Source organism: Lygodium microphyllum, chromosome 7 (genome assembly GCF_053477565.2).
Source record: "Lygodium microphyllum isolate KBCC chromosome 7, Lygodium_microphyllum_v1.1.10, whole genome shotgun sequence".
NCBI lineage: Eukaryota > Viridiplantae > Streptophyta > Polypodiopsida > Schizaeales > Lygodiaceae > Lygodium > Lygodium microphyllum.
This window is the reverse complement of record NC_141141.1, coordinates 100351670-100372385: the sequence shown is the minus strand read 5'-3', so window position 1 is coordinate 100372385 and position 20716 is coordinate 100351670.

Here is a 20716-nt window from a genome sequence, read left to right as displayed (position 1 = left end):
GATATCAAGAGATGGACAACTTTGGGCCAAATGGCTAGTGACCTTTGGGAGCCCCCAAAAATTTTATGCAACATGAAACTTGACAAGAAATCGTGGAGAGAGAGAGCATGAAAAAAAACGTCGCCTGCATCATGCCGAAAATTGCGCTTCATAGCATGGAGATCATGATTGCAGCCTACAAGCAACCTACCTAATCGATCATGGCTTCGATCTTCCCTCTCTTTGCTGATCATTTCACTTGTCTTCGCCCGTACAATGGTGGCATGAATGAGAAGAGCCAATTCTAGTCTTTCTCTCTCCTTCCTCTCTCTCCCCTAAAGGGCTGTTCTTGTGTGCAAGAGGAAAATGAAGAATGGTGAAGGAAAGCTTGTCCGGTTGGGACCGGATTGGTTCCGGATCGATGAAGACATGAAGATTGCTGATTGTGAAGATGCTGGACATTGAATATGGGCTGACCCGTAGTCCCATACCAAAACCGAGATCCCGAGACATAAAGCTTAAGCGGTAATTCAATTTTTATGAAGGAAAAATGAGTTTTTATGCTATTTGTTTGATGAAACATTGTTCCCATGGGTTGATTATGCATTATGATGTTGTTTTCTATGAGTTTCAATAGTTTATAATCAGAAAATCATAAGTGATATGGCTGAAATTAATGGTATAAAACCCGTAAAACACGTGTTTAAGGGGTAAAATGGGGATTTTTTGCAAAATAAAAATATGAGATATAATATCTACAAAACCCTGAAATTTTGCTGTCAAGAACCTAAGGGCCATAGCCCACAATCAATCTTAGTTTCTAGTCATTTTTTTATTGAAGGAAATAAAGGAAAAATACCAAAAAATGATAAAAAATGGGTTTTAAATGGAAAAAGGTTAGGAAACGATAAAAGAAAAATTCCAGGAAATTATATGTGTGTTTGTGCAATGTATAATGAAGGTAGAGCATGAGATTGGCCTCGGTTTACCCTCGTTTCTATGTTTTCGGACATGTTTATCGCTTTCTTTGTAAAGAAATACACATAAAATGATTCTTTCACCTATCAACAAATGCAAAACATCAAACGATAGGGTGAGAGGGGAGGTTGAGCGTCAAAATATAAATTAAAATCTAATTTATGTGTTTCATCATGCCTATAGGACGTTGTTTTAAAATAAAGGAAAAGGCAGCATGAGCGTAAGGCTCGGTGTCTCTCCTTGTTTCAGTATATAAGCGTTAGCATAGAAATCATGAAAAGATTGGTTTTGCACGATGCACAATGTTGATTTTCTTTTGTTTGTGCACTAAACCATTCACATTATGCACTACGCATAGTTCATGGTATCAACGAAAAAGCTCCTGGACTGCATAGCAATTGTTTTCTTAGGAATTTGACCCACGATTGAGAGTGTGAGGTTATCCCTTACCGTAGGATAGAGGGGCGGTTTCCTAAGGGACTGTTGAGTGAGGACACATGGTATATCTCCTGGAAATATAAGAAATATAAACGAGAGAAGTTTGTGTTCATTTGTGTTATATGTTGAGCAGCGCATCAAGGGGACAATCCCTGCAATGTAGGAGAGCTGCAGTGGGGCCGCGGTGTTTCTACCGAGAGGTTTCCTCCATGTGTGTGATCGTGGCATTGCCAATGTGTAAGGGTTCTCCCCCTGAGGAGCGTATGCAAAGGGAAACGTTGGACTATAAACTATAAACGCATAGATTAGGCTTTAGGGCAGTTTGTCCTTTAGCATTAGATTGACGCTCCTGGTCCACGAGGCTGTGAGGGTGTGTTTGTGTGTCATGAGCATGAGGTCCAGCTAGTGCCATAGCTAGTTCCGGCCCATTTCAGGTCCCATCAATTTAGAATGAAGTATTTGCATTTTCAAAAGGGATGATCATCTCTAATCGTGGGTTAGTTAAATCAACTAATAGTTGAGTTTCTCACATGAAAATTATAAAGGTACGATTAGATTGCATATGACGATCACCTCAAAGTGCTAGGAAGGGTTAAGTTACATTAAAATTCTGCCTAGTATCGCACTTGGGATGCCGATTTAAGAATTCAATTCCAAAGATCCTACCCACATTCTCAGAAATGTTAGGGTTATTTAAACGCACATGCAAGAACGATCTAGGGTTCTCACCCTAAGGATCAATGGACCAAATACTAAACCTCCATATGAATTTAGGATCCCTAGGGCCAAAGCGTTATCGGCCTAGTAAGGTTAGGGTTGGATTGGGTCAAGAGGACTCCCAAACCCTACATCTTGACCAAATGTATTCTTGACCAAGGGATTCCGTGTGATGGGAAAAGTAACCCCACAAGCTAGGTGTGACACTTATCTCGTGCAACAAGTTGCAACGTCGCATGGTTTTATGACCAAATCACATAATGGTATTGCAACTCTTTAGAACAAGGTTGGCGAGTCCTAAGTACAAGTCAAATTATCTAGAGGATGAGTAGTCATCCTGCTACATCACCTTCCCTTGGGCCTAATTTTCCAAGTTAGGGAAATTATAAATTGCCTATCAAGCAATTGACCAATCAAGTGAGGACAACGCGGTTGTCCAGGATTTATTGACCATAATATATGGAAGCCTAAGGTAATGACAAATTGGGTTAACAGGGTATAAACCTTAACCCAAGGATAGAGGGTAAACAAGCAACTCAGCTTATGAAACCCTTGGGATCTTGCCAAGTCGCGATTGATCCCGAATCGAATGATGGATGTATTTAGGGAGAAGGATTCACACCTTAGCAATTGGCCATATAAATGACCACTGGAGTGTTTGTGTTTGTACACTTAGGAGCACTGTTTGTTCTTCTTTGCTTAAGGAATTAATGCTGGAAAATATTTAATGCTTCAGGTTGAAAGCTTGGAGGGAGAGGCAACATCAGTTACCCCTGACTGTCTGCCTGACCTTATCCAAGGGGGTTGTTAGCCGCGCTGGGTACGTGGACTGAACCTACCATGAGTGGTCTCTCCGTGGGTGCTTTTTGGAGTAGGAGGACGCTTGGGTGCCAGGGGGCTCTAGCCATAAATCCCTTGCCTCCGGGTCATGCACAAGAGGCCGACGTGACTCGAGATTGGATCTCGAGGCCTGCATACTAGTCAACGGGCGAAAACTTGGAATAGCGATCCTTGAGGATTGCTAGAATAGACTTCAGGCAGATTATGGAATTGCCTTCGTGCGGATTATAAAATAGCCTTTGGGCTGGATTATATGATTATTCCAAAGATTGATAAATAAAGATCAAATGTTGAAAAGGAACTTGCTTGACATTGTTTTTCTATGTCAGTGCCTAAGTTACGTGAAGGAACCAGTGATTAATTGGTTAATTAAGGAAGCTGTTTTTGCTTGTCAAACTAAATGTGGTAGGTAATTAGATAACTAAAGTAACTTGAGGAAAGTGCGGTGGATATGACCCTAGGTCCGTCCTACGAAAGGGTGGTCCCGGTTGGCCGAGAACTTTTCTCAAAGGAAGTGATAGCAAGGTAACAATGACATAGAATCTAGAAAGCTAGAGTCCCGATTTATACTGTTTTAGGGGAACAGAATGGGACTATGCCTTACGGGCAGAGAGGTTAAGCTTCATATCTCTCTCGTTTTCCATTCTCCTTGAACCAAGTGCAATATAAATCCACTTCGACCCTAACGTTTCTACACAAGTAGTTCGTCTGGGGCTCGACGCTAGTTACTTTCTAGGAACTTGACCATTAGAAAAACCCTGATTCAGGTCGGTCCTAAGTGGGAATAGCCAGAATGCTTCCGCTTCGTGGCAGACTCGGAAAGACCTAGATCGCAAACCCTGTGACATTCCATGGGAGTGCCGGGTGGCGCTTTCTAGATTCTCTTCCCGATGGGCTGCTAAGACGTGTCCTACAAGGAGATAGGGGGACATATTACATCTTTAGCCTCTTATTTTCCATACTCGAGCATGTATAAAGGAGGAAGCTGAGCATAGTGACCCAAGGAGAACAAGGCATTGGCCTCAAGTCCTGTCTCGGTACCCAGAACCTACCAAGCCCTCGCAAGGTGACACTTAATCATTTTCTAACTCTTGCTTTTATTTTCGCTCCAACCTTCTTTTATTCTTTGTTTTTCAGCTAGATGCCACCCCTCGAAAGGCAAGGCATTGGCTCCAAGTCTGACTCGTCCCCAAGAACCTACCAGGCCTTTGCAAGGTGATAAACAACAACTCAAGGATTTTTCTGTCTTTCCAAATCTATTTTTATAGGGGTTAGAACCCCTTTTTACACACCTCTGTATATTCATATATTGTCTTTCAGATATTTACAGTTTTGTTTTCGTTTGATGATTTTTAGTAGGCTTCTCTAACTACCTCACAACTAACAGGAACTCCCAGAACGGTTGCCTAGCAGGTCAAAAAAACAGGGTCACTAGAACTCCCATCTAAAACAGGTCTTACAATGCCTTACAATGCCTTGCAGGAGGCAATGACCACTCAGACCTCCCCCAGATATACAAAGCCTAATCGTGGGACTTCATGCCTTGATTGCCAGTCCCCAACAAACAAAAGAAAGTAACCCTTACACACACATATATCATTAATTGCTTAAGGGAAAAGACTCAAAAAATGGACGAAACCACCTAGAATGGCCATAAGAAGCTCCTTCACAGCAAAGGCTCCCTCCAATGACTTCGTTAACCTATATGGCGCAATCACTACAACAAAAAACCATTAACTGTACCCGCACCAAACAGATGAATGGCCCTCTTGGCCTAAAGAAATATCACATTTTACTGCAAACTAGCTGGCCCTCTTGGCCTAAAGAAAATAGACATTACGCACTTTTAAAGCAGTTGGCCCTCCTGGCCTAAGGAAATAGATCATTAAAACCTGAAAAAAACTGGCCCTCCTGGCCTAAAGAAATCAAGAAATCCTGCTCATATAGATCCCTCCTTGGAAGAAGGCAGATATACAAACACATGCTCCACTTCAAGGGGAAAGACAGAGCGCTCAGCCCTAAAGTAAATGCATCAAGTTATGACCCATACCTCCTTCATATACAGCAAGAGGCGTACGCATAACATGTCGTCGAATCAACCTATGGGTCCAAGATAATAATGGTAGATGGGTCTCGGCTACTCTTCTCATTACCCATGTCAACCATCGCCTGCCATATAACATGTGGTCTGATAACATTCCCCACAAGTGACCAGGTCCTGTCTCATTATCAATAACAACATCCGAACTAGGACCATAGTTGAAAAAGAGGTCCTCCTCATAAGCAAATTTGGCTAATGAATCCCAAACTGATTCCAATAACATGGAATAAGCTGAAGAGATGTGCTCTCAGATTCGTCAAGGAGGGTTATAGTAGTTCGATGATACATATAAAGGAGAGGATTCCGGACTGTATATGTCCCATCAAGTTGATTTAAGATCAGTTGGGAATCCCCTTTTACTAACAACCGCCTAATGCCAACTTTCTTGGCAATATTCAATCCCATAATCAGGGCTTTATACTCCGCCATGTTGTTAGTAAATCCCACCCCGAGGTAAGTAGCTAATTTCATTGTAACTCTACGTCGGGGATCTCGAATAACTACTCCAACACTCCCTTTTCTATTACGCCCCCTGGACGCTCCATCAAAGTATAACGTGTACGTCCACAATATTACATAGCCAGCCATCAAGAACTCCTCTATTCATAAGTATGATAATTAAAATTCAACATATTTAGAGGATGAACAGATAGCTCCATCCCAACTTTTTCATTAAACTCAACAAGGATGCTAGTCAAAATTTGTAAGCAGTGATGGCAGAAAACTTTAATCTCCCACACAAAGGTACCGTCTTCTTGCTCAACCACTTTGTATCCCTTGCCCCACCTGATGAGCCTCTCCTGATGATATCTTTTCTCTAGATATGGGTGCTCCAAATAAGGGATTAACCACCCCATCAACCAGTTTAAGCTCTCTTGCAGGCCTCAAATCAGCCCCAGCATGGACCTGCAATGCATTTAGCGCGTTAGCATATTTAGAAATAATAATGTTTAATATTATTAAGATTAACCTTATTCTTAAATTCCACTCCTTGTAGATCAGCTAATAAAATCGTGGACTTATTTTTACCCATCTGAACTATCTTGTAAGGGCCATCCCATCTAGGTTTCAACTTCCCTGGAAATAGCTCCCTACACACATCGTAATATAAAACTAATTGCCCTTTTTTAAAGGTATACTTCTTCACCTTTAGATCATGCAACTGCTTCATCCGATGTTTAAATACCTCCTGGTGCAATAAACTCTGTAATTTTGAGCTCGTCCAAGTGGGCTATAGTCGTAAACTGCTCAAATAAGGCGATTTCATCACCTAAAGAATGATTGATTGCGAATCTTATGGTCGACAGCTCAATTTCTAAGGGCAAGACACACTCCTCCCCATAAACTAATTTGAATGGGGTGTGGCGAGTGGCTCGTTTAAACGTCCTATTATACACCTAAACCGCCACATATAATTTTTTATCCTAGTCCCGTTTCTTTTCAGAGACTATCTTGGATAGGATACCCACAAGCTGCTTATTGGTACTTTCAACCTATCCATTGGCTTACGGATTATAGGGGGCGTCTTGTTATGCTTAATGCTCCATGCTTCAGTCAGGCTTCTAATTACCTTATTCAAAAAATGAGTTCCACAATCCGATACTATTTCCTTTGGGGGACCAAAATGGCAGATGATCTGTTCAAGTAGGAAACTAGCAGTCTTTTTTGCATTGTCCTACCTTGTCGCCCGTGGTTCTAATCACTTTGTAAAGTAATCAGTTGCCACTATAATGTATCTTTTCTATTTATTAGACGATGGGGTAATAGGTCCCACAAAAACAATGCCCTACTTCTCAAATGGAAGGATGGCCATAATAGGTGTAAGTGGATGCTTCCTATTCTCTCGATTGTCATGTCGTTGACATGTATCACATCTCTTAACATAGTCAAATGAATCCTAAAAGATGGACGGCCACCAATAACGAGCTCGTAAAGCCTTCTGTCTCGTCAACCGCCCATTGCAAAGTGCCCTCCACAAGCAGAGTCATGGCACTCTTCCAAAATAAAGGGAACCTCATCAGGCATCACACATCGGTGATAGATATCATCAACACCTTGCCGATATAATGTCCCTGCGATCAAAGAAAATTTCAATGCCTACTATTTAATCTTCCTCTTCTCGGGTTTTGATAGAGTAGCTCTAGTCTCTCTTGTAGAAAGATAGTGCGTTATAGCAGCATACCAGGAGGGAATAGATTACGTATCAATATTAATCAATGTTTCCATTTCACTTCCTTCAGCCCCACAACCTCTTTTGGCTCTCCAAAATCCACAAGACACTCAACAATGCCCTAAAGCTTCGGCGGTTTACTCTGAATCTGGTAATCAAACTCTTGCAAAGTGATTAACCACTTTGCTAAACGATTAGGCGGTTGTAACTTATTCAACAACAATCAAAGCCCTTCCACCTTCCTATAAAAAACCACCCTCTCATAAAGAATGTAGTGCTTGAACTTCTTGGTCGCAAATACCATCGCAAAGCACAACTTCTCCATATAGGTGTAGTTAATTTTCGATATGCCCAACTTTCGACTAGCAAAAGCTATTGGATGGTACCACTTTTCCTCCCAAATTTGGGCCAAACAGCAGACCTAATACTATATATAGTTGCTGCTGAAAATATATAGAACATTTCACCCCTTTTAGGTGCTTTTAAAATAGGTGCTTTGGCAAGCTCCTACTTTAGATCGTCAAAAGATACTTTGCAAGCATCACTCAATGAAAACTAATAATTAAAGGACAATAGGTTCATCAGTGGCAACGTTCTTTCTGCCAAGGCATTGATAAACCTCCGATAATACCCTATCGATGACAGAAAGCTATGCACTTCCTTTGGAGTACGCGATGGACTCATGGCGACTATGACCTTGATCTTTTCAGGATCAGTCACAATCCCTACAGAACTGACCACATGGCCTAACAAGAGCCCATAAGGAACTCCGAAGATGCACTTCCGTGGGTTTAGAGCTATGGAGAATTGTCTGCAACACTCAAAACACTCCTGTAAGATAATTAACTATCTATCCCTTATGGTGGCTGGCCCCAGATCATCAATGACTACATTCAATTCCTCGGGGGAAATGTCACCAAAGATCTTGTTCGTTTTTCTCTGCCACGAACCTCGTGCATTACATAACCCAAATGCCATCACATGGTACGCAAAGGTATCGAAGACAATAATAAACGTCATTTTTAGCTTGTCTTGCTCAGCAATCGCCATTTGGTTATACCCTCCAAAGCAATCCATAAACGAATAGATTTCCCTACCTGCTAGTTGATCCAAAATTTGGTCAATAAACGGCACTCTAAAATCTATGCAAAGCTGGATCTGATTATTCTTCTTGTTCTTGATCACAACTGGTGAGCACCATTCAGTATGCTGAACATGGAAGATCAAACCTGCTTTTTTCGCAACTTCTGTAGTTCCTCAAACAATCCGTCCCTTAATTCAAAAGGCATGTGCCTTACTTTCTGACATACAGGGTGGGTACCTTCCTTTACAGGAATAGCATGCACAGCTAGACTCGGAGGAATACCCCTAAGTTCGTCATAGCTCCAAGCAAAGATATCACGGAACTCCTAAATCAAGGACACATAGTCCTCTCTCTCTTGTGAACTGAGCATAGAACCCAATTTGATTGGCCATGAATCATTAGGCATACCAAGGTCCAGCTCAATAACATCCGCGTCTCTTATTTGATCATGAGGCTCTATCGGCGCATTTAAGGTTATCTGATAAATATCCTCTGTAGTGGACCCTTCCTTAGATCCATCGCTCGATGACATCTCACTATTAGATGGATCATCTACTGTTTCTAGTTCAGTGGAGGATAAAGGAGCTCTCTCACTCTGAGGAGACTCAGGGTAAGCATCCACTACTATAAGGTCGGCACCTTGACCTAGAATCAATTTACCAACGGGTATATCAACTTGACAGTCTGTTCGTGAAATCCAGGGCCTTCCTAGGAAAACTCGATAGCTAGGACGTCCTGCAAACCTTATCATCCTAAAGTCCAGATAGCATTTCACGCTTGCGACAGTAATGTGGACTTTAGTGATACAAACTTATGGTTGTCTTAGACTATCATCCACCATCCTAAGAAGTGTGGAGCCATCTTTTTGAATTTCGAGACCTAGCTACTCCATCAAGTCTGAACTTATGATATTGACGGAGGATCCAGTGTCCACGATAGCGTGCTCCACTAATATTCCATCCACATACGTTGGAACCCTAGGGCAATGCTTTTCAGCATGCTTGAACCAATCTTCGCCTACTCTAGCTATGCCCAAAGGTTCTACTATATGCCTGATACGTAGGATTTTCTTAAATTCCTTGCATACTCCTGGAGAAAGTTTAATCAATTGCAAGAGATTCACATCTGGTTTGACTTCGCAAAGAGAACTTCCTAGGTCAAAGTCATGGTAATTAGCCAAAGTTCTCTTCTCGTGCCAAACCATTCTTTCCTTTGGTCGTTGGACCGCCGGCTTTAGTGCGTCGTTTTTGACTTTTTTCTTCTTTCTTGGCACCTCTCTATCCTTCTCGGGATCCACTTTATCGTCAACAGGCCCCTTAGAGGTCCACCTTTCATATTCGGATTCAGGACTCACTTTTCCCTAGCATCCTACTTAGGGTTTCCCTCGACAAGTTTTACAGTTACTTTATCGCCCTCTTTAATATTTTGTCCTCTTGTTATGGCTTGTAGATTAGAAGTTTGTGCATCATTGACACATACAGCCTCAATAAGGCTGACTCCACTACCATGAGGTGTAATATTCCCGTCAAAAATATTACCCAACTCGACTTCCCGCACACCGTGTAAACCCTGTGCAAGGTTATCTTTTGTATGGAAATTGCCGGCAGTTTAATCTGTAACCCGCATGCGTGAAATCGAGACCTCCGCATTGGCAAAGCGAGCCCGGGGTTCAAATCCGCATAACCACGGGGAAACACCCTCTTGGGGGGGCAAAATGAATAATAATAATGCAATTTTTTTTATGTTTATCCCTTTCCCCCAGCCGGTGCATGGCTGGAGGAGAGGGAGTGAGGGAAGGGATGGCAAAGGTGGGAGTCGTGGGCTGCATGCACAGCCCACGTGGTGGAGCTCCCCTCTCCACCCCTTGGGCTATAAAAACCCCCCTTAGCTTGGGGGGGGGGAGGGAAGGAGGAAAAGAAGGCTGCATGGAGAGGGAGAGGGAAGCTGCTGTCGACACCGTGGCATGGAGTGAGAAGGCTGGAGGAAGCTGAGGTAGACGCCGTGCTGCTCAAAGGGCTACCGTGACGTAGATAGGGAGAGAAGGGGAGGACGGTGATCTACTGCCCCTGCTGTGGAGGTCGTCGCCCAGGCTAGTCCACCACCACCCCCACTTGGGCTGCCATAGGCCGTCAAGCCGCTGCCAATTCCCTGATGAAGTCAACCCCCCCCCCCCCCCCCTTTGACATCATCTCCCATTTCTTTTTTACCCCTCAATCATTTCCTTTGACCACGTGCTTCCTGGGGAAGCAGAAGCTTCCTAGAAGCTTTGGAAGCTTCTTTTTAAAAAAAGGCTTAAGGCCTTGTGCACACGGGTTCCATCCCGGGGGTTAAAGCCTTCCCTTAAAGCCCATTCCCCATAAGCTTATTTCCCGCAGCTCCATTTGTAAGAGCCCCTTTCCACAAATAAGCTTCAAATCCCACAAGCCATCCATAAGTCCATTCCTAGGGTTTTAAGAAGAAGAAGAAGAAGCTCATAAAGCCTCCATTCTCGCACCTCTCTCATAAAAGGCCCATCTCCACAATCCAAGCTCCAACCCCACAAGGCCTCCCATAAGCCCAATACCCGCAAGCCGTCGTAAAGCTCCATTCCTGCAAGTTCTCATCCGAAGTTCGGTGAGGATATCTCCGGCGTACGAGGGAGAAGGGCAAGATCTTGAGGCTGCTTACAAAGGCTGAGGAGTTTCACCGATCGTGTAAGGGTAAGGGCCAAACCGAAAGTCCGTAAATACGCCTATGATTTAAAAAATGCACTTTTGTTAATCACGGGATTAAGAAAAGGGCCAAAGAGAGTTTGCCACGTGTGCAAGAATATGGTATTCTTGTCTCCTCTTTTTTGGAGATAGTAGAGTCCACTTCGTGATTCTCTCCTCCTTTTTAGCCAAAATCTCCAATGTCTGACATGTTTTGGTAGTCTCGAAGTCCTTATTTACTTATAAAATCTGACAAATGACATAATAAAGTTGCTGTGAAGTTAATGATGATTTTTTTGAAAGTCGAAACTTTTTGGCACCCAATATATTTTCATTAGTCTTCTTAATATTCCTTTTTAGTTCATTCACCTTTCTCAGTGAGCTTCTTTCTCTACTTTTTAGTTCATTCATCTTTCTCGATGAGCTTCTTTCTCTGCGAATTTAATTTAAGTATGGCATCCAGAAGGCGCTCTTCTCGTTTAGAAAACTCTTGCACTGTCTATAGCCACAGAGTTGATGAAAATTGGGAGCCAAAGATCTTTAGTATAAACGATTAGGTTGCCATGCTGCCCTCTTGCAAGGACTCTCACAAGGTGAAAAGAAAAAAAGAGAGGATATTAAACATCACTGGAAGGGACGTATCATTTCTTTCAAAATTATGCATGAAGGGTGGTTTATTAAACTGCAACATGTTTACATGGCGAAGGATATCCACTTGCCTCCAAACGAGTATATTTCGCAACAAACACATTGTAAGACTTGAGTTGATAACTTTTTTTTTTTCATTTAAGCAAGTGCTAATAACGAATTCTTGGTTGTAGATATATTTCTATCAACAAGTATGGAATGGCAACCTATGGAAAGCTTAAGTGGAACCTTCCATGCGATTCATAAGGTGTTCACAGACATTATCTATGCTGATCAGATTGTGGGTTCTTTTATTATGCATGTTTCGTGGCTTTGTGGAGGGGAATTGGAATCAACTAGTGTGATTATCCTATCCAAAATCAACTCAATACATTGCTCTCTTATCCATCGCATATATGAGTTAGGGTAATCTTAGCACTACGAGAAAAAATGTAAAAAGTTGGTAAAAAAGGGTCCCTAAAAAAAACCAACAATATGAAAGAGACTTACATTCACTCCATCTATCTTGAGTATCTTTGAATCTATTGTCCTGCAGACATTTGAAAAGCACTCTTTTTCCACAAGTATATGCATGACTTTGTGACTTTGCAATGGTACTTCTTGTTAGAGAGAGTTATATGGTTTTCTAGGATCAACAATATCCTCATATGTGGTGTCCAAGAAGGTAGTCAGGAGCCTGCCAGCACTGCAAATGGAAACATGTAACTAAAATAGATAATCAAATAAAATAAATAATTAACCAAAAAGCAAGCACTATTCCATTCAACCCACATTCTTCCTTGGCCATGGATACCACTTAGAGAGTTCATGAGGATAATTTCTCTGGTGAGTGTATCCGATGTAATAAAAAAATTTATGGTAGTTGTGATGGAATCAAAAGCTTTGAAAGACATTGCTATATTTGAACCAAATCTCGAAAAAAATTCCATTGATAACAGTGGATCAACAATACACATAATTTTAGAGATTTATTGGCTAAGAGATGCAATCAATGTCCTAAAGCTAATAGCAAAAATAAAGAAGTGTTATTTGCAATCAATAGCACAATTATTCTATATACTAAAATTTTTTAGAGTCAAAATGCCTTACCTTATGCAATAATAAACTACAGAATCTAACAATTAAATATCCTTTTTACAACTAGCATGGACTTGTCCTCATGAGATATGCTAAGATAGTCCTCTTCCTCAGAAGTGCAAGAAACATTGATAACCATTTGCCCATACACCTCACTCATTCTCTTATAATTAACAGGTCCAAGTATATCGATTTTTCTCTTGCAAACATCATCCTCGGTACCTTATTCTGCTAATCATATTAAAATCTTTATTCATTAGGGTGATCTTATGAGCATGATCAGCAACAATGTAAGGATAATTCATAAAGTCATAAAGTCAACCATGTGAGGATAAGTTGATATGACGTGAGAGCAACAAAGCCAAATTTTTGCAGGGTCATATTCACGCCGTATCATGGAGTAGCTCATACGGCGTGAGTGTGGCAAAAAGCATAATGTTTGGTACTATACTTTTTGCTCCATATCGTGGATGACTTGATATGATGCGAGAGTGGCATAACAAAATCTCCGTAGGGGTCCTCCTCGCTCCGTATCGTGAAGGACTAAACATGCGCATGCAAAGTACACCCCCCCTTGTAATGACTTATTTTTTGTGAGATCTTAAACCCATAAAAAAAACTCAAAAAAATTTCCATAAGTTTATTAGGCTTTGAAAAAATTTAAGAAATTTTTAAAGATTTTTTTGAGCTCATTTGCTATTTTAAAAAATATTTTTAAGCAAAAAATGGCCTAAAAAAGACCCAAAAAATCACAAAAAAACCACCCAAAAATAGCATAGCTGATACGGCGCAAAAATGGGTATCCGAGCGGCTATGCTATTTTTGGGCGGTTTTTTTTGTGATTTTTTGGGTCTTTTTTAGGCCTTTTTTGCTTAAAAATATTTTTAAAAATAGCAAACAAGCTCAAAAAAATCTTAAAAATTTTCTAAATTTTTTTCAAATCCTAATAAACTTATGGTAAATTTTTTAAATTTGTTTGAGCTCGTTTGCTATTTTAAAAATATTTTTAAGCAAAAAGGGCCTAAAAAAGACCCAAACAGCTCGGATACCCATTTTCGCATCGTATCGGCAATGCTATTTTTGGGTGGTTTTTTTGTCATTTTTTGGGTCTCGGATACCCATTTTTGCGTCGTATCGGCTATGCTATTTTTGGGTGGTTTTTTTGTGATTTTTTGGGTCTTTTTTAGGCCTTTTTTTGGTTAATTTTTTTAAAAAATAGCATAGCCAATACAGTGTGAAAATGGGTATCCGAGACAGCTCCGATACCTATTTTCGCGCCGTATCGGCTATGCTATTTTTGGGTGGTTTTTTTGGTGATTTTTTGGGTCTCTTTTAGGCCCTTTTTTGCTTGAAAATATTTTTAAAATAGCAAACGAGCTCAAAAAAATCTTTAAAATTTTCTAAATTTTTTTCAGAGCCTAATAAACTTATGAATTTTTTTTTTGTAAAATGCAGACTGGTTATTTTAATGGTCTTTTTTTGTGAAATTGAGATATATTACATTTAAAAAAAGATATACAAGGATAAAGCATCAATAATGTAGTGATGCTTTCAATTATAAAATCAGCCTGCATTAGAATCAGAGTTCTGAGAGAAAGAAATAGAGTCAAGTCCTTTCTATTTCTTCTTACAAATCAAGGGAAGAGATCTTAAGAGATTTGCTAGGATATGATATCATGAGTAGTATCATCCCATGACATCAAGCCACCATTTAGGTATTGAAATCTGATAGTGCTAATAAGAATCACAATTGAAGATATTGAAACTTGAAACCCCATAGTGCTAATCATAGTTGAGGGTATGATGAGAAAAATACTCCCAAGAGCTAATATCAAGTAAGAAGTTGTATCCTTCATATTCTTCGAAGCATCCTGCACACATAAAATCATCGTAGTCCTAAAGTTGATATGATACACAATATCACTAATACTTCTATCTATTACTTGTTTAATTTTTTTATATTTTAAGAGACAAAATTGAATAATAAACATTTTTAATCTATTACTAGGTAAATATTTTTATCTCCCAAAAATCAAAGTACTTCCTTTCTTCTAATTATAATATATTATCCTTGTCTTATCAATTAGTCCTTGCTAAAAAGTTGATATTACAACACTGTATAATGAAGATATTCTATTTTCAAGTGTCAAGATCAAAGTGAAAATTTTCACTTTTTATTCTATTAGCTTAAGGATTATCCTTAGTATATCTATCCCTACCAATTTGCATCAATACCATGGGACTCTTTTACCCATTTTCTTATGAATCAAATTGAATAGATTGAAGAAAAAGCTTGGATTTAGTTGAAACAAAATCTTACAGAATGGATATCTTAGGGGTTGAAGTAAAGATGCGGCTTGGATGTCCCAACCTAGTTGGGTCTGCTGAAAACTAACGAGATGATCTCGTCTCAGGTCCATGGAGGACCATATCTCTATAGCTCAATCGGCAAGTAAGTGGTATTGATCCTCTGTGTAGAGACTCTTTTGATTGTTGATCACCTTCTCAAGATTTTGTGAAAGGAGACGAAGGGAGATGAAGGGAGACCAATGCACGCTGCTGGTAAGAACCGGATGTGATTTTGGTGAGAAATTTTACGACAGAGTAAAATCTGCTTTAAGAACTAAGAAACAAAGTGAAGAGGAGAGAACGATGATTCAAAGGAATGCAGACCAAAAAAGAAGCGTGATTTTGGTGGGAAACGTGATAATAAAATATTCAAAATGAAAGAATAATGGCCGAAAAGTGACCTCTGACATGAGTTAACGTCCTTAGGCATTTAATGGCTAACCTCTTAAATGAATAATAAATTCTCTCATTAATCACGTCTGAATGGCCAAATTTGGAGGGTTCATTATTTTAAAACCTCCACTAATTAGTAACTTAATCATTTTCTTACAAGTGCCATTTTTGAAACGTTTTTGGCCCTAATGTCTTCTCCTAATATTCACGTGGATATTTCCCCAATCCCACAAGCCCAGGTTTTTACTAATTTTGATTCCACGCAAAAGTAATGCATTATGCACAATAATTTCATGGACTAGGAAGCACCTATGCATGTCGAATTTATCTAGCCTAGTTAAATGCAATTCAAAATAAATTGACTATTTGAGCAATTACTAGAAGTAGTTCATGACATGAAATTGGGAAAATTGGTATTTTCAATGTGAATTGTCTATGCATCTTACGACCTTATCCGTAAGTTGCCCTTCCATGCATTTCAAAGTGACGAGTCTAGAACAACTGTTGCCTATCATTATAAGGTTGAATTGTTAAGTGCACCTTTGACTAGACATGGAAAGATTAAGCGTAGGTCGCATTTTTAGGCAAATCTTCATTGTAATGATTCATTAGGGAAAGTCGTTATGACCCGTAGGAAATAGCAGAGCATGGAAATGATTCTATGAGCTTGCATGGAATAGGTTAACTCTAGCTTTAATTAGCATGAATTTCATTTAACTACATTGTAGTTAGGAAAGGATTGCTTGTTGCACATTCGTCACGCGCCAAAAATTCATCCATCAAGAGTTACATGTAGGAAAAGGCTGCATGGTTTATTAAAGCATGAAATGTTAAAAGCTTAGAAAAAGAATTGTGGGCATGATTCTTGAATATAGGACCTAGTAGGTTCAATGGAAGTTATTCTGCAATTTATCATGCGATTTGATTTTTAACAAGAAAAGTTAGGGTTATTGCGAATTTAGTGGTACGTAGAAGCAATGAATCACATGTTTACGTGAATTGTGACATGTTGCAACTAGTTTTGAAATATAATCATAACGATTAGCGAGTTGTTAACGTTAAGAATCCTCTACTTAGGCATAACACCTAGTACAGGTTCCCAATCCGTCCCCTACATCAAATACGGCCGTGATTCAAGTGAGAGCGGAGTTTTGAGCCCGGGATGTGCCTAAAATTTGCCAAAAAATCTGGAATTTAGGGAAAAAATATTTAACATCGAAGGCGGCGGCTCCAGCTACTAGGACGATTTTAAGCACCAAGTGAAAGACGACTTTTAAAAGGCGCCCGAGCGACACTTGTGGATTTTTGATAAAATTTCAGACTGCCATGTGGGTTTTCAGGAGTTGCTAGTCAATGTGGGATGTAAAGCTAGATGTACAGAAATTTACAGCACTCGAATCGGAGCCAGGACGGGAAAATGGCCACAAATGGGGCAAGATATGAAAAGGTGGACATTGGAGAAGACCAAAAGGGATGCCCTTTGGAGCCTTTGCGCCCCCCTCAAAAATTTTATGCATCCCTTATCAAAAAGCGTGGAGATAGAAGATGGGAGGATGAAAATGTGAAGAAGGCGCCATCATCTTCACGCCGAAATTTGCGCCTCCATGAATGGATCTTGGATGGCAGGTTACAAACACCCTGTGCAACTGACATTACCCCCGATCTTCTCCCTCTTTGCCAGTCTTATCGCCTGTCTTCGCTCGTGAAATGGTTGTGGGAATGAGAAGAACCAGATCTAGTCTTTCTCTCTCTTCCCTCTCTCTCCCCTAAGGGGCTGTTCCTACGTGCAAGAGGAAATGAAGAATGGTGAAGGAAAGCTTGTTCGGTTGGGACCGGATTGCTTCCGGATCGATGTAGATATGAAGATTTCTGATTGTGAAGATGTTGAACATTGAATGTGGGCTGACCCACAGTCCTGCACCAAAATCAAGATCCCAAGACATGAAGCCTAAGCGGTAATTCAATTTTTATGAAGAAAAAATGAGTTTTTATGCTATTTGTTTGATGAAACATTGTTCCCATGGACTGATTATGCAATATGATGTTGTTTTCTATGAGTTTCAATAGTTTATAATCTGAAAACTAGGAAATCATAAGTGATATGGCTGAAATTAATGTTATAAGACCCATAAAACACGCGTTTAAGGGGTAAAAAATGAGATTTTTGCAAAATAAATGGGAAATATGAAACATAACACCTACAAAACCATGAAATTTTGCTGTTAAGGAACCTAAGGGCCATAGCACACAATCAATCTTAATTTTTAGTCATTTTTATTGAAGAAAATAGAGGAAAAATACCAAAAAATGGTGAAAAATGAGTTTTAAATGGGAGAAAATTAGAAAACGGTAAAAGAAAAATTCCAAAACATTACATGTGTATTTGTGCAGTGTATGATGAAAGTAAAGTACGAGGTTGGCCTCAGTTTACCCTCGTTTCTATGTTTCCATTCATGTTTATCGCTTTCTTTGTAAGGAAATACACATAAAATGACCTTTACACCTATCAACGAATGTAAAACATTAAACGGTAGGGTGAGAAGGGAGATTGAGCATCAAAATATTAACTAAAATCTGATTTATGTGTTGCATCATGCTTATAGGACGTTGTTTTAAAATAAAGGAAAAGGCAGCATGAGCGTAAGGCTCGTTGTCTTTTCTCTTTGCATTACATAAACGCTAGCATGGAAATCATGGAAAGAATTGTTTCACATGATGCACAATGTTGATTCTCTTCTGTTTGTGCACTAAACCGTTCACATTATGCACTATGCATAGTTCATGGTATCAACATAGAAGCTCCTGGACTGCATAGCAATTATTTTCTTAGGAATTTGACCCACGATTGAGACCGTAAGGTTATCCCTTTCTGTAGTATAGAGGGCCGGTTTCCTAAGGGGCTGTTAAGTAAGGACACATGGTATATCTCCTAGAAATACGAGAAATATAAAAGAGAGGAGTTTGTGTTCGAATGTTTTATATGTTTTAGCGACGCATCAAGGGGCCAATCCCTGCGATGTAGGAGAGCTGCAGTGGGGCCGCGGTGTTTCTACCGACAGGTTGCCTCCATGTATGTGATTATCGTGGTATTTATTGCCAGTGTGTATGGGTTCTCTCTCTGTGGAGTTTATAGAAAGGGAAACGTTGGACTACGAAACGATGAAACTATAAACGCATAGATTAGGCTTTAGGGCAGTTTGTCCTTTAGCATTAGATAGACGCTCCTAGTCCGCGAGGCCGTGAGGGTGTGTTTGTCTGTCATGAGCATGAGGTCCGGCTAGTGCCATAGACAGTGCCGGACCATTTTAGGTCCCATCAGTATCAGGAGAAGAAGTTTCTTCTCAAGCAGATCAAGCTGCCAGAATTTGATGGAAAAGGAAGGACGGTCCAAGCTGATGCTGAGATTTGGATAGAGTCCATGGAAGATTACTTTGAAACGGCCGATACTGCACCCGCCAACCAGGCAATGCTCACCAAGCTGAAGCTCACTGGTGAAGCCGGCTTTGGTGGAAGCAATGGTGTAGAGATCAAGGGATCTCGAAAGGATCCGTTACCTGGGAAAAGCTGAAGAAAGCTGTGCAAGGAAGATACTTACCACCTGCATATGGCACACAGAAAATGAATGAGTTCTATGAGTAAAATAGTTGGATATGACTCTTGACAAATACTACTCAAAATTCGTCTCACTTTTGAAGAATGAGCCACAAATGGATATGACACAACAAGTGTCGAAGTTTTGTGCCGGTTTAAACCCACTTGTGAATACCCGCCTCGAATCTATGCGCCCAACAGATCTACAGGATGCACTCATTCGAGGTGCACCCATAATTCAGGAGGTGCAGGCTAGGCCAAGAAGTAACAAGACTTGGTCTTATAATGATCAGAACAGAGGAGCATATAGGCCCCAAGTGAAGAGAGTTCAAGGTGAAAACCGGGGACAAAGAAAGAAAGCAAGGACCAATAATGTCAATAACTTTGTCCCTACCCAAAGTAATGGCCGAAATCTCCGTTGTTTCCACTGCAACGAGCCCAGTGATTTCAAAAGGCAATGTCCCAAACTTGGTAGAGGACAATGTCAAGGACCTTTCTAAGGAACCGCTCGTGGCCAAGGAGCCACCACTCAAGGTAGAGAAAGAACCACCTGTGTTGCCAACAGGGAAATGTGCGAAGAAGAGGACCCGACCATGGAAGCAGACTTTGAACGGGCAACAGTCCATGATAGCCCTTCACAAGAAAGGGCCGAATCGCCAGTTTTCAGTGATTCAGACACCATCGGACTATCAAGGTAAAAGCTTCAAAACCTTGATTGATTGTGGCAGTACGCATTCCTTTATCTCACCAGCTTGTGCAAGAAGATTAGGAATAGCCACAGTAGAAGCACCTACCTTGCTTGTGGAATTAGCAAATGGTCATGAGGTCTCTTGTACCAGGAAAACTGCTAAGGTGGAATTCTTTCTGGGAGGAAAGTCGACTTCAGTCAAATTCAGGGTCATGAACCTAGGTATCCATGAGTGTTTGCTCGGAATGGATTGGCTTAAACCTAATGATGCCCACATTCATTGTGGAAAGGGCCAAGTTTCCTTTCGAAACTCTGAAGGGGAATTGGTTACAACTCAAGGAGAGGCTGGAAAGCCGAAAGGTCAATTGGCCAAAGTATCTCGGATTATAAAAGGAGTTAGAAAGGGACTACATGTCTGCTTGATTAAGCTTAATAAGCTAGATCAGAAGCAGGAGTCTAGTGAAGAACCTTCATGGCTAAAGGAGTATGTAGACGTATTTCTTGAAGAGCTGACAGAACTTCCGCCTCAAAGGGAAGTGGATCATGAGATCAAGCTAGTGAAGGGAGTTGCGCCAATTGCAAAGAGGCCTTATAGAATGTCCATTCCGGAAGCAATTGAGCTGAAGGAGTAACTCAAGCAGTTGTTAGATCAGTACTATATCCGTCCTAGCAGTTTGCCATGGGGAGCTCCAGTGCTGTTCCAGAAGAAGAAAGATGGAACGCTTCGACTGTGTATTGATTACAGAGGGTTGAATCAATCAACCATTAAGAACAAGTACCCTATTCCTAGAATAGATGAGCTTCTTGACCATCTTCAGGGTGCAAAGATCTTCTCCAAGATTGATCTCAGGTCTTGTTACTATCAGATAAGGATCAATGAAGAAGATATCCCAAAGACGGCCTTTAACACAAGATATGGACACTTTGAGTTCCTAGTCATGTCATTCAGGTTTACGAATGCACCTGCCACCTT